Source organism: Aplidium turbinatum, chromosome 3 (genome assembly GCF_918807975.1).
Source record: "Aplidium turbinatum chromosome 3, kaAplTurb1.1, whole genome shotgun sequence".
NCBI classification, from domain to species: Eukaryota; Metazoa; Chordata; class Ascidiacea; order Aplousobranchia; family Polyclinidae; genus Aplidium; species Aplidium turbinatum.
This window is the reverse complement of record NC_137474.1, coordinates 931,725-947,417: the sequence shown is the minus strand read 5'-3', so window position 1 is coordinate 947,417 and position 15,693 is coordinate 931,725. Positions and strand designations below refer to the sequence as shown.

At 40.6% G+C, this 15,693-nt stretch overlaps 1 pseudogene; it reads left to right on the top strand.

Annotated features, from left to right (window-relative positions):
- Positions 1 to 5,195: 5,195 nt before the first annotated feature.
- The window catches only part of LOC145766005 (nose resistant to fluoxetine protein 6-like), a 33,448-nt pseudogene continuing 22,950 nt past the window's right edge, over positions 5,196 to 15,693 (top strand).

The window sequence follows — 15,693 nt, the reverse complement described above, 5'->3', positions numbered from 1 at the left end:
TTCGAAAGGTAGCGGGTTGCGCTAGGCATTGTAGGAACATGATTGATAAATTTGAAAATCGATATAACCTAACAGTAGGCCTATCAATTCGTCAATCGCATTAACAGACCAGTTTTAGGATTTGATCATTATTATATTGATTATAGCATCATTATTGATGAAACGACAGATGTTAGCACGAAAAAGCAACTTGATATTCTTGCGGTATAGCCTACTTTGATGTGGATTCGTTCAGTAGTAGCCTACTTTAGTACGTTAGATCCTTTAGTAGCCTACTTACGATTTTCAACTTCAAACACAATCGTAAAAGCATAAAAACAATCTTCATTCAAAAAGGAGAATAAAGTAATAATGATTTTAGTTGTTGCTCATTGTGACAATTTAAGATAGGCTACTGTAGCGGACGCTGCTAGTCAGCAAGCGCGCTCATACAGCCGTCAGCAAGACGGCGACATTCCTGAGCATATCTGGCGAGGAATGACCGGGACACGAAGTCGTCTTCACTACTGCCTTGTTTATCGACTGAATTTCACTAGGTGGCGCTTGATCACAAGTAAAATCCTTCACAGCTGCGTTGATTATTAACTTGACCTTAACTTTCGAAGAACAGAATCCAGTAACACCGAAGTGAAAGCACTCGAACGACTAACGACTCCACCACCAAAACTTAGTTCAGCATACTGTCGTTCCACATTATTAGCTTAATTCTCAAAGAATAGAATTTGCCATTCGATTGTGCACACTTAACTTCGGAATTTTAGAACTGCATTGCGTTAGGAATCATGGTTTAAGTTTCTTAAAAAAGAGCTCTGGTTTTGATTGGGAGGAGCAAGCTCTACACGCGACCATATAACGCAACACAACGGTAGATCTACGTGTCGATGAAGTAGCAGTAGGAATGGGGTTTAGGCATCATACAAAATTGATTGCTAGATTGAATCCCGAGAGCAGCAGCTCGCGGTATTTGTTAAATAAAGAGAATATTCCAGAATCCGACTCGACGCCAGACGTGAAGCGAAGCGCATCACGTCAGAGAGAAAGCTCTCGAGCTCTACAATACCATTACAAGTATTAGGCCTAAGCAACATCATCAAATAAACCACCTTGAATTTGAATAAAGTTTGCCAAACATATCATTTCTGAGCTATATCAAACCCAGGTTGTGCATTGACACCACACATGAGCCATTGAGCCATGTAGGTGGACATAGAAAGCGACTTGCTGTGAAGCTATCAAAGCCAACTTTTCCATGTTGCCGAAGAGTTAGCAAAAGAAAAAAGCAATTTTATGTTTAAGTGACTAGATAACTGTAGCCTAACCTAAGAGGCTATGATCATATACTATGTGGTAACCTTAGCCACTGCATTCTTTAAGTTCGCCAACAAAATAAACTGAACTGAACTTACTCATTTATATAATTCATTTAATTTATGACAGACGTGTCTTGGAAATAGCCATGAATGTATTACTTTTGTCAATTGCTTTTCTTATTTTCTGCAATGGACAAGAGATAAAAACTCCACTCACAGAGCGCAATCCCATAAGTGTGGTGAAGCACAGAGTGTTTCAATCTGGCCAGGCTGATAAAGAAATTTTAGATTTTGTTGCAAAGTTGCCATCAGGTCTTCAAGACAGTTTGGAGGCAGCAGTTGTTGACAACAGCACCCAGATATGTTTTCACTCATTGATGCAGCTTTTTGACGATCTGAAGCAATTGAAACCCTATGCATTGCAAGGTATGGATGGCTTTGTACTCAACTTTTACCAATAGATGATGATAGGCCTAGTAGAAAACTAAAATTTTCAACTTATATTATACAGGGCTGCGATTTTTTCTTTCTTGTCGAACAACCAAAAATTCTGCGTTTTTTTGTCGAATAGTAGCCTAATATGACGTCACAAGTCAGATAAGCATTTGGCCGCGAATTACCGCACAAGTTGTGTGAATGTACGTCAGAGTCACTTATTAAGTTTTTGATCGCACGCTGATTGAGTGATTGCAAAGGAGTATCAAGCGCTAAGTTGTGTACCGCATCTACCGGACATCGGACATGTATATTATTTGTTTTGCTCCAGGAAGAGAACTGTTGTAAATGCGAAACTGAGGATCGCAAAAGGAAAAAGCTCTTAGGCCATACCGCTAGCGTAACCTACTGCGTGATAGATATTTTTTCCTTTGGCACCTCTTTAGTCTCGCAGTCTGGCTTAGTACGTAAATGGTTATGCACGTACCCGCACGCAAACACAGTTAGGAGCGAAATATGCAAGTTAGGCTACCAAAAAACACAGCAAAGATAAAGCGAAAAATAAACTGCAGATAAAAGAAAACGGAACAATACTACGATAATACGAAATAACGGCGTTATGCTACAAAGTTTAAGGTGTGCCGAGATGGCAAACAAGTCTCTTCGTACAACATTGCAACAAACTAAATGCAATCACGTAAAGTAGGCTACCGTAATAGGTGAGTCCCATACTTGATCCAAGCATCAGGGGATGAGAAGACAAGGTTCTCGTTATACTAAGCCTTCGGCACTAATGAAAGTAGGGTGGCCAGTTCCTTTCTCTCGGCCGCCTTTACTTTAGTAACTACGCCCACCCAATTTATTATAGGCCTACACCCTGAGTAGAGGTGAGCGGTGTTTTTCAACAACCAGCTAAGCTGGGAGTCGAACCATTATTGCATGATTGGAAAACGTAACGTGATACAAGAAAGAATCGATTAATAACAGTGAAATGGAACGAACATTAGTAACAAGAGAAACATTAATTAATGTCAGGGCATGCTTGCTGCTAGATCTTGATTTTTCTGCCTCTGCATGACTTTAGACCGGAGATTTCTGGTACTTTTTTTTAAAGATAAAAATGCCGACCATTTGGAAACAGGTAGTCAAGTGCTTTTTGCAACAATGGTTTCGCCAGTGAAATCGGTGGGCCGCACATCCCAACGAATAGTTCATTTTGAATAGCTTCGTTAGACAGCGGCCTTAATCGCGAGTCGTGCAGTGCGTAGCTGGAGCAGAAAGACTAGACGATACATTCGCTGCAACAACGCGGAAGTGCACTTCAAGCAGAAGTGCATGTGATCACTTAAACCCTGGTAAAATTTTTCCTTTGGTAGGACGTTTGGATATTTTCTACATGTAAAAAACTTGCGTAATAAGTATCTCACAGAGCTAATTTTGTTAATTGGCTCATACAGCGAAATACAAACTGGCAAAGACGTTGACAACTAAAAGTAGCCTACATCAGTTATTTTATTTATAAAAGAAACCCGTTGTGTCGAATAGCACGAAACGTGTGTGGCGAAATGTTTGATGTTAGGCGTTACAACTTCGATCATAGCTTTTTCCTGCAGTGTTCAAAATGTTTTTTCTGGAAGAGAACTCCTTTCCATAAAACAGCGGCTTTTTTCATCAGTAGATATTTCTGAACATCTGGTCGGAAACTAGGCTGTTTTGTAGATGTGAAAAACTTTCGTAACAAGTATCGATTTTAACAGAGCAAAATTGTTAATTGTATCATACGGCAAAATACAAAGGGGCATAGACGTTGACAACTAAAAGTAGCCTATAGGTTATTTCATCTATAGCCTACAATAAACCCGTTGTGTCGAATAGCACGAAACGTGTGTGGCGAAATGTTTGATGCCAGACGTTCCCGCAGTGTTCAAAATGACGGTGCGGACGCCTTGGGAAAGCGTCGCTTTTCGGCCTTGCCTTGAAGTACCTGTGGCAAGAAAATTTACGTAAGTCGGCACTCTTATGATTGCATCACGTGATACTTCCCGCCTTGATTGTTCCTCGACCTGACTTGACGTCTTCTGTCAGTTTTTTTTCAGTGAGGCAAGTTTTTTTCCGTGTTTGTCGAATAGTGATAGCGTCTGTCGAGCGGCATTGCCGCCGAAAAAGGCAAAAATTGCAGCCTTGATTCTAAATTGCTTAAACTTGAAAAGACTTTGTAATTGTATATATATTCTTTGTAACTTATTGCTTTAAAGATGTTCAAACAAGTTTATAGGTACGGTACTAGTATGGAACAATAATCTGTTGTTATATAAGAATAGGAGAATAGAATAAGATCTGTGATGAAGCTGGAGGAGATGCAATGTGGATTTATGCCTGGGAAGGGACCGACAGATGCCACGGTATTTTTATTTTGAGGAGGTTGCAAGAGGAATATCGGGACAAGGGAAAGAACTTGTACATGTGCTTCGTGGACATGGAAAAGGCATTTGATAGAGTTCCAAGAAGAGTGATGGAATGGGCAATGAGAAAAAAAGATACACCACAGAGAAAGAGAGAAAACTTTTGTTTTGTCTGTTGCAAGAATAGCACGGTACACAACATGAATAGAATAGCACCATAGCCATCTAGATACCACAACAGACAGGAAGCAGCGAAAGACTATATCAGTCATCGAGTCAGCTGCTGTGTAACAAATGTCAAGCATCGGTAAATTACGTTTTAATTATTTTTCCAGTTTCCCTTTTGTTAGTTTGCCGTTCGCTACGTGTTTGCGCGAGCAATTAAATAAAATTACAAGTTTCCTGAACTTTTTACTTTGAGAGTCTTCATAGGCACTCGTGCAAGCAACAATGAGTCATTATGATGGTGCAAAGACAAGAGTTCGAGTTGGATCTGTTCTCTCAGACGAGTTTTCGGTGAAGGCGAGTGTACACCAAATGTGTAAGAGAAGATTAATTGATGGAGATACCATACGCGGAGGATTTGGTAAGGTGCAACCTAATTTGTACTCTGAACAATTCGTACCCTGAATAGATTGAGAGAAAAAATAGAACAAAGCCGAAGTCGCTAATCGGAGTATCCGCAAAAATTTTCAAGTTACGATTAAGCGGAAACTTCGATCCGTGTGCTATTTTGGCTTTTTTTAATTTTTTTCTTGATTTTTTTCAGGGTACGAATTGTTCAGGATACAAATTAGGTTGCATCTGATTTGGTTTTGTTAAGTGACACAATGGAAGATCTGAGAGAGAAATTTAAGAAGTGGAAGGAGTCGCTTCAATGTAAAGGTATGCGTGTCAACATCAAAAAGACAAAGGTCGTAATAAGTGGAACGGAAGGAGAAATCACAGTGAGCAAAATTGACCCTGTGGGGTATGTGGAAGAAGAGTGATTTCAAATCCTGTTAAGTGTACGAAATGCAGGAAGTGAGTGCATGGAAGATGTGCAAAGATGAAGAGAGTGGCATGCAGTTCCGGAGATGGTTTTGAATGGGAAAGATGCGAGAAGATTGAAGAAGGAATGGTTGGTCCTGTTAAAAAGCTGAATAACGAAGTTGAATCCGTGAATGCCTTTTGCTATCTAGGAGATAGATTGAATGCCAGTGGTGATTGTAAAGCCGCAGTGACTGCAAGAGTAAGGTTTTGTTGGGTGAAATTGAGAGAGTGTCAAGAGTTGTTATGTGGTAGAAGATTTCTGTTGAAAATGAGAGGAAGAATTTATACTAGTTGTGTGAGATCTGCAATGCTGTACGGAAGTGAGACATGGTGCTTACGGGAAAACGAATTGGCGATCTTAAGACGAACTGAGAGAGCGATGGTAAGAGCAATGTGTGGTTTGAAGCTGATGGACAAAAGAAACACTGAAGAACTTATGAACTTGCTTGGGTTGAATGAGAATGTTAAAAAGACGGCGAAAGCGAATGGAGTGAGGTGGTATGGGCATGTTTTGAGAAGGGATGAAGATAATGTTTTGAGAAGAGCGCTGGAGTTGCAAGTGGAGGGTCGTAGAAAACACGGAAGACCAAAGAAAACGTGGAAAAGTTGAGGAGGAAAGCAGCAAGGTGGGCTTGACAAGAGAGGACGCGTTAGACAGATCGATGTGGAGGCAGGGTGTAAAGGCGATTGCGGTACTTTGGAGGTGAATTCGGCCGTCCTCGGTAACGGGGACGTCACCGGATTAACACTGGACTACCGTACTACTACTACATAATAATAGCGGTTTATCCGTCACAGATGTGTGCTGCTACTCTGCAAAGCAGACAGTATCAGTGCAGCCACATGCATGCGCAGCCAAGTACATTATTGGAAGTGGCTATTTTTCCACACTTAATGCCATGGTTACAATCAGGTGTTGCCAGAGTTAGGATTAAAGTTAGGAAAGGTTAAGGTAAGGGTTAGAGTTAGGAATAAGATTAAGGTTTTGATCTTTGCCCTGGACTAAAAAAAATTTCTAAAATACAAGTTTTTGTTTTCAACAGCTTTAAACTTTTTCTCAAATTAGGGCAGAATTCCTTATTTGGCACCACTATTGAGGCTATTATTACACTATTTAGTGTAAATATAGCCACAGCATACATCATTACCCTGAATCTATTCCTTTTGCCGAGTGCCAAGCAGAAACAAGATTCAGTTCCACTTTTAAAATGTCTTTGGTATGAACGACAGGGCATCAAACCCATGTTTAGTGATTCAGAGGTGAACACATTAACTACTAAGCAAATGTACTTAAAAGTATATGTTGGTTAGTTTTGAATCTTTTTCCTCGGACTGACAAAGCCTTGATAGGTTATTCCTGGTAGTTTCGCACACTTGTAGAGGTTCTTGACGCAGGGCCGGTTACTGAGATTGGCAGAGTGAAGTTTTCCGATTGGTGAAGTGTTGTTACCAGGGAATTATTCCATTCACTAGGTGCCGCTGAATGGAGAGCAGTCCTGAAATGCGTTGCTCAAGCGCACACCCCAAAAATCGAACCAGCGCGCGTGATCTTGAGCCGGGCGCGTAACCACTGAGTTAACAGGGCGAACTGAATTATATCATATTAATTGTTTTATGGTAATGAATGTTGTTTTTGAGACATATTATAAATTTTGACATATTATAAAAGTTTGGTAATTGTAAAGTCTTTGACTTTTCATTGGAACTCTTCAGCTGAAAACGCATCTAAGCTAAACTGGGAAAGGACTAAATGTGTTTTTGATAGGAATTGCAATGTTGTGTTTGCAGCTATTAGCAATAACATTGTTTTAAAAGATGAAACGTTATCCACCAAATTGACTCTAAGTTTTTGTATTATAGTGGTTGATGCTTGGGGCAAATTGGAAAGTGGCGTTCTACGAGGAAACCAGAAATGGTTGGGACTGTATTATGAATGCGTTAATGCTCAATCAACTAATTTCAGTGGAAAGTATTGTCAAACATACGTTGGTAAACCTGTGCAAGCTGTGAGTACAAAACACCAACAGCAGATTACTGATTGTATTTGCTTTTCTAGCAGTGGCTGCAGTATCTTCTCAAAAGTTGAAAGTAGAAACATGAATTGTTTTGACACTTTTCTAACATTTCACGCACCATGACTGTGAATAACCTCTGAGCAAATAATCCAAATTCTGAGTTTGTCACATAAACTTTGCATTCACTGCAAGCCGTAATCTAAAAAATCTTCTGAATATCCTGCACTTTCAGTGCAATTGTTTCCAAACCGCAACTTGCTTATTATGCAGGGTGAATACAAAATCCTTGGACTGCTTTAAAGTGTAATATTTCAGTAAATAGTGAATAAAATACAAAATATTTTAACGGTGTATTGCCAAGACAGTAACTAACATTCGTACAAAGTTTTACTCAATATGACCCCCTTTGGCCTGTATAACACGCTCAACTCTACTGTTGAAACTCCCTACTGCTTTACGTAGGGTTTCTTGGGTATTTTGCCCCATGCTTTTTTAAAAGCACTTCAACGCCTCAACTGAGTTATGGGATGAATCACAGGCATCTGCCTCCAAAATGGACCAAACACAAAAGTCCACTGGATTCAGGTCTGGTGATGAGGGCGGCCAAACTTCCTTGCTCCAGAAATGAGGAAATGGTTCTGGCACCATTCCTGGGTTTTCTTAGTGCACCGTCTTGTTGGAATGTGAATGGCTTCCTTTTGAAGTGTTTCTTAGTTTCTGCAAGGGCAGGAGTCAAAATTGTCTCTACGTACAAATTGATGTTAACTTTAGCGCCTTGTGGAACAAAAATGAGGGGAGACTTCCAAGTTTTGGAAACAGCGGCCCACACCATGACAGAAGACGGTTTCTGGCGCCTGAAAACTTTTTTCATAGAGTCAGCAATGTCTGCAGATGACTTAGCAAGGATACGATCATTTTGTCGGTTACACATTGCTTCGACATTGAACAATTTTTCATCTGAGAAAATGAACTCTCCCATGTCCGTACCTGACTTTATTTTATTCAGAAGAGTTTTAGCTCGAGCGAGTCTCTTTACTTTTTGGAGGTCTGTGAGGTGTTGGCAAGTTTAATAACCTTTGGGGTACGAGAAGTTCATGATCTCCCACTTCAAGGGTGATCTTCGGATCTTCGGCACTGTTCAGTTCTTTAAACCTGTCAACAATGTGATAAACCGTTGATTGCGGTGCTTCAAGAAGCTTTATTATCTCTGAATTGGTCTTGCCTACTCGATGAAGCTCAATGATAGCTGCACGTTTATCACTCATACTTGAAAATAAAGCTAAATTATGATAAACTGATGACACATTCTGAAAGATAAGGTTTGATACAATAAATATGCTCTATCAAACACTTACTAAATCTATTTAAGGACATAGTAAATTAAAATTTAATTTTAGTCCAAGGACTTTGTCCGCACCCTGTATATATGTGCTAATAGCAATCAATCTCGATCTGATCCTCCTCTCTATTTCAATAAAACATTTTTGTGTTATCAATTACTTGAAGAGAATGCAGCGGTATGGTGGTTATTTGATATAGTTGTACAGGCAAATTCATTTTAAAAATTGAATGACTATATAATATAGTCACTATAATGTGCAAATATACCCAGAAAAATTATTGAGTTTGCTAATTTTCAAAAAATTTCATGTGTGACATTGCTGATCTCGTTGTACATGGGAATTTTGTGCAACGTATTCCTAGTTTTGTTCAACTCTGAGCACATAATTCTAAGAATATGAATTTTTTTAAAGGCTGCATTAGGATTGGCTATATCACAAGGCGTTACAATTGGAAGCTGCTTCCCAGATGCTTGTCCAGAGTCTGTTGTTCAATCATTCTTTTCAAAGGTGGTTGGAAAAAATTTAACTGTTGACATTCAATGTCCAAAGCAGTTCACTGAGTGGGAAGCCACGGATATTGGTGGATTGTAAGTCTTCTTTTATTTATGGTTTTGTTCATCCACCTTATCTTCTTCTTCTTTCGTATGAGAAGTTGGTTTTTAGACGACGTTTGATTGGGTTCAAATATCCGGGCATTCTGCGACCAGCCACGATTGTAGAGTCCTTCAGCATTGACAGTCCAACTGCCCTTTTTGGAGTAAACGTCGGGCAGTGGTAGAGAATGTGATCTGCTGTCTGTTCCTCAGCACCACAGTTGCATGCCGCAGATGTTGATACGCCCCATTTGTGCATTAAGGATGCGAACCGCCCAACCCCCGTGCGGAGGCGGTTCAGCCGTACCCAGGCAGGTCGGCTAAGCTCCTTTCCTGGTGGCATGGGTCCAGCGTCGGGGATAAAGGTGTGGAGTTTGGAGGTGTTGTGTGTCCATTCCTCTTGCCAGGTATTGGTGATCCAGGATGAGGCACTGGTGTTGTGCTCCAGCAAGAATTGTGCTTGAGCAGCAAAGGGGCTTCTCGATTTGAGGCGTTTCTTTATTGCCGGTCTGGTGATGTAGCTGTGGAGCGCGTTGTGTGGGTCCAGTGACCGGTGAGCCAGGGAGAGTATGGCAGCTCTGCGGCGAAGCCTGAAAGAACTGGTAAAAGCTCAGCAGGTGTAGGTTTCAGGCATCCCGATGCAATATGCAAGGCGTCGTTGATAGGTTTGTCGAGCTGGTGAGTATGAGCACTACAACACCATACAGGGCGCAGTATTCCGCGGTGGAATGGACAAGAGCCAAGGTTGTGGTGCGCAGAGTTGTTGCTGTCGCACTCCAGCTCGTTCCTGCCAGTCGACAAATAAGGGCAACGCGTGACGTTACTTTCTTTTGCGGAGTGATTCCAAGTGGTGTCTGTACGTGAGAGTCCTGTCCAAACTAACACCGAGGTAGACTGGTGTGGGGTTATAGGGCAGGATGTTTCCATCGATATTGATGTTGCGCTCACGTTTTGCTTCCTTGTTGTTTAGATGGAAAGCGGTCGACACCGTATTAAACTTACCGGTACTGAGCTTGAGTCTCCACTTGTGGAGGTAGTCTGACATCTTAGCCATGTATCTTGAGTTAGGGTCCTTTTCAGTAGAGACCATTTCGAAGCGTTATACACCATAGCCAGGTCGTCGGCATAAGCATACAGCTTAGATGTTGTTGGTGGAAGGTCATGGATGTAAACATTGAAAAGGAGTGGAGCCAGGACAGATCCCTGAAGAACACCGTTCTTGAGGCATCTTGAGAACAGCTTTCTTGAGGCATCCTGCTTCTTCGTCCGCGTCAGATGGTGAGAGTGAAACTGCGGTTGTAGACAAGCTCCATAATCATTCTCACCATGTGCCGGTCGGGAAGAAGGTGAAGAAGTTTGCAGGCGAGGCCGCGGTGCCACACTGTGTCATATGCTGCAGTGAGATCAATGAATATGGCACCAGCCTTTTTCTTTTCCTTGAAACAATCCTCTATGTCTTGGCTCATGCGAGTGACCTGTTCTACAGTTGATCAGACACGGCGAAAACCTGCTTGCTCTGGTGGTAAGAGTGGGACGATGATTGGATCGACTCGGGTGTGGATGAGCCGTTCGAGGATTTTATAGGGGATGCAGAGGAGTAAGATAGGACGGTAGCTCCTAGCGTCATCCACGGGCTTGTTGGGCTTTGGTATGGCTATGACGTCAGCTCGTCTTCAGGTTTTCGGTATTTTTAGGTGGTGCAGGCAGGAGGAGAGGAAAGCGTGCAGCCAAGTTTTCAGTGCTTTGCCGGCATGGAGGATGAACTCTGGGCATATATGGTCTGGGCCCAGTGCTTTGCCTGGATTAAGGAGACTTAGAGCATGCTGGAATTCTTCGAGGGTGAAGTCTCGGGATATATTTTGCTCAGGTGGTGTTGGAATCTTCCACAATTCTGACACTTCCTTAGCCACTTGACGAGCCGTGCTTTTATCCCCTAAAGAGATATACCCCATTATTCACAAGCTGTGATGCAATAGAGTTGGCTGCAATAGGGTGTTCTCCAAGCGGTTGTCTGGACATGCCAGTTAGCCTGTTGATCGTGGACCATGCTTTACGGCTTGAGTGGGTAAAGTCGATGTTTTGGACCGTTTCTTCCCATCGCTCTCGTCTGTTGTTATCAAGCCTTTGTGATCAGTTTACTGGCCGCTAAGTCTACTGCGTTGCCAGTGGAGGCTTGTGTTGTGCGGAAGAGTGTTTCACATTCTTTATCCCAGCACGGTATGTAGAGTTTTTTGCAGCCACGAGAAATGCACTTTTTGCAGCGTAGATGGTTATGGTTAGGTCGCAGAAGTCCTGGTAGGCTTTGTCTGCGTTAGTAGCATCTGGGGGAGGAAGCTCCTTAGCCACCTTATGACTCATACGGTTAAGTGACTGATTGTACATGGAAAAGTCATGGAACGACGACTCAATTCTTGGGGTGTACGCTTAGGCAACACACTTGAAGAACAGCTTTGCATTCAGCGGCACCAGTAAACTAAATAATTCGCAGACACTTTAACAACAAGCTGAAACTTTACTTTTTCAATATCTGTGACAGGCAGGGTGGTCCTTATATGCAGCTAAAAGTTTAGTTTAAGTTGAAGGAAATTGTAAGGGGCCCCCTTGCATTGGTTCCACTTGATGTAAAAACACTTCCTATGAAATATTTGTTTGCTGCTTTACGTGGCTGAGTTCAATTGATATTATAATATCAAATATTCTAGAATAACAATATGATGATTATTTCTTTTCATGTGTTCACAATACTCCGACCTTCTCATTCTCAATAAATGCGACTTGGCACAAAGAGTGACAGTCATTTAGAATATATTTCAAGGCTCCTGATTCTAAAAATACACTTAGTTTTTTCGAACCGGCTTTAGTTTTCCAGATAATCAACAAAGAATTTTTGAAATCTTTACCTGAAAGCTTTTCTATTAATAAAAACACTCATTTTGAGCACTGTTTCAGGCCTCGAAATATCCGGCGGACATGACCTCCGGAATGACCTCGAATGTCTGCCGAAGCCGACTCATTGGTTGGTCATAAATGACCGCCGCAAAATTTTTGACAAAAATAGAGCTTATGCAGCAAAAATATTTTAAATTTGAATTGTTACAATTGTTTGTTTAACGCGAACAAATACGGAGCTGAAACAATAATCGTACAGACAATTGCTTTAAAGATCACATTAGAGTAGCGTGATTAACGAGCTGATGGCAAAAGTAGCCATTTTTACATCATTTCAACGCCTTGCAGTGTTGCCTTGAAATAAAGTTGTCTGAACTTTTCGGCAGGTTATGTATTCTAATTTTAACAATGAGGATTATTGCGTTACATTGATCGTTTGTTAAAAAGAAACCAATAAATCGCGAGGTGTGGAGGGGAAGACTTCGTTCTCGACAGACAGACAGGCCACACCGTCGACATGAGGATTAATTCATGGCCTGTATAATCAACATTGGTTGATGATGATGATGAAACGTCACAGAGAAGCAAGTCTCAGCTGTGTTCCGTACATGCTTAGGCGAATGTGACGACCTTATTCACGCTGATACTGATAGAAATATAATTTCTGCACCGAAGGGAGGGTGTTAGACACATTTGTCTAACACCATTAGATAGAAATAGAATTTCTGGTGAATCTGCCGTATTTTACAAATATGGTTCAGATGAACTGAGTATAGCAACAAACAGCTTATAGAAATGCAACAAACATTATTTAATTGCGGTACATCCGTGAGGGCTAACACTATTGAGTCACTAATGCGCATTTGTCTGGGCGGTCCTGAGCTGGAGATTTACGACCCCGCGCCAGCAGTAATCGCTTGGCACAACGATTTTATAACGCCAAAACTACGGAATAAGTGATCGTAGTTGCTTTTGTAATAAGGAAATTTGGATTGTTGTTTTCAATTGTGTTTATTGCGTCATTACACGACTGTCATTAACGCACTGATTTATTTGCAAGCAATGTATAATCTGCTCCAGTATACTTCAGGGTCGGTTAATTAAGCCATGTACAGGGCCGGATTTAGCTTAAGTGCTGCCCTAGGCAAATAGGAAAAGTGCTGCCCCCCAAAAAATTTTTTTCGATGGTGCGCTACGATTTATATTTTCAATTCCTTACAAAAAAGTTATTTGCACTGTTTATTTGAATACATCAATGAATGTCATTGTATAATGAACTAATTGTTTAAAATCGCTTCCGGCGGGCTTTTTCTCTTGCAAACAAATCAATAATTTCTTCAAAGTCTGTAGAAATAAGTAAAGATGAGTTAATGCTCAAAAATGTGAGTTCATTCGTGTGATCGTGCTTCAACGTAGACCGCCGTGCATTCTTGATCAGCTTCAAAATACGGAATGATCGCTCTGCACTGCCTGCTAGCCTGCAACTTTTCCATCAACCTAACATTGACTAAAAACATTTTTTCTAGGCTCCTTCAAATTTACTAACAGTGAAACAAACCGAATAAAGATTAATAAAAATTTCACAGACAAAGCCTAGTCCTCCATACTAAGCGAGACAGATAACTAAAAGATGCGCAAAGCAGCACATATTGTTTAAAACCAATCAAGCGTGAAGTACTCTAGGGGCGATGACTTACCATACATGACTTGCCGCACTGTTTATAAATGTGTGTGATGTGATAACATATTTATTAATTGCTATAAATCTGTTGTGAATTATTATATTCACGTACAGTATTATCAATGTAATATATTCGTATATTTTGCCGCCCCCAATAATTTGCCGCCCTAGGCAACTGCCTACTCTGCCTACTGGTAAATCCAGCCCTGGCCACGAACCATTGCAGAGTTATTCTGTTGTAGAAAATCTTCTTCTACAAACACGACTACCAGGCCCGGATTAAGGTCAAATGGGGCCCCGGTGCTAATGAATTTTATGGGGGGCCCTTACCAGCTTACGTAGAGCGTAGTGGAAGTAAGCTGGTTTTGCTTGCAGAGGAAACTGAGCCTTGCTTAAGTAAGTTAGATAACTTTGAAATAGCACGTGATCGATGATTAAATAAGCATGTGCAAATTAAGTCAACAATGTTTACGTTACAATGGATGCAAAATCCTGGCAAAATCACACACATTAAATCAACGAAACCGTGCGAGGGAAAACATTGTAGCAAGAGACCACTGTTAGTACTGCACACTACACTGCAAATTGCAATTAAAGGTTATTCTGAATTTCTATTCTAAACTGCTCTTTCATTCACTACTAACTAACAATAGGATTTAGAAAACTAACACGAAATTCAGTCGAACGATTTTTTTCTGGCTATTGATAAATGTGTTACTTTGTTTAGACAGAGGGGCCTCACTTTTCTTAATTTTTTTTCTTGAAAAATTTTTTCAGGAAAAATTTGTTACTTTATTTATTTTATTTTTAGGAAAAGTGGGGCCCTCTGTCTGCGGGCCCCTGTGCTTTAGCACACCCTAGCACAACGGTTAATACAGGCCTGACGACTACACAATACTGTAGTTGAGATATTAATGTCCGGTTGAGATATTAAATGTCTGCTGAAAGGGCCAGTCCGGTAGGACATGCTTGACCGCCGGAAAAAAGTACAAATTTCGAGGCCTGCTGTTTATCACTGTGATGTCATAATTGCATTTGTAGAGTTCAGTTGGTTGTTATTGTGAAAAGTTCAAAGCACAAGCGAAGGATAAAATGAACTGTGAGGAATGTTACAGGGAGATCAGTGCTCAATAAAAAAGGTTGAGAATCGTGAAATAACACAAGGAAAAATAACTTAAAAGTCATTTGGTTATGAGTATAGCTTTGTCGTATTGAAACGGCAGGCCTACTGAAATTGATACTTGTACTGTAAATAAAATGTAATTTCAAGCCATTGCTTATGCCTACCCTTTTCTGCTGGGATTTTTATTCTAAACTATGCGGCTAATACGGTATATGATATGTAGGCTAATAGGCTACCGTACGTATTAAAATATGCATATGGCATGTAGGAACCATGAATCTCTAATAAGAGATTAATAACTATATTTGATTTAATATTGTTTTATGATGTTTACTCACGTCGTAGAAGTATTTCAACTCAGATGAAGATGGAAGTCTTATGGTTTTACAACAAATACCAACGCAACTTGTAATTATTTCAATGAAGTTAATCTAAAAATAATTCAGTATGTGGTGAAATACTTTTCCATGTTGTTGTGGCCTTGAACAAATTTATTGTTTTATGGAAAACTAACATAAGACCAGCCGTGGCCAAACCTTTCTATCAACGTTCAGCATACCAACGAGACATTAGGCGAAGCCTGGGGACATCATAACGTGCATTGTAGTGAGCTGTCTATTTTATGTTTCTATGTTTTAATGCAGGTTTCTTCTTTCTGTGTTGGTTGCTATGGTGATTTCATCCACCGGGTATGAATATATTAGCGGTAAGATGGACAAAGCAAAAGAAGCATCAAACACAGCCCTTCTCCACAACGACTCTTTACTACCACCATCTCGTAAAGCTGAACATGGTGGGTAGATAGATTTTATTGCTAAGCAATTAGAACAAATGATAAACACTGATAGAAGCACACATTTATTCACAAAA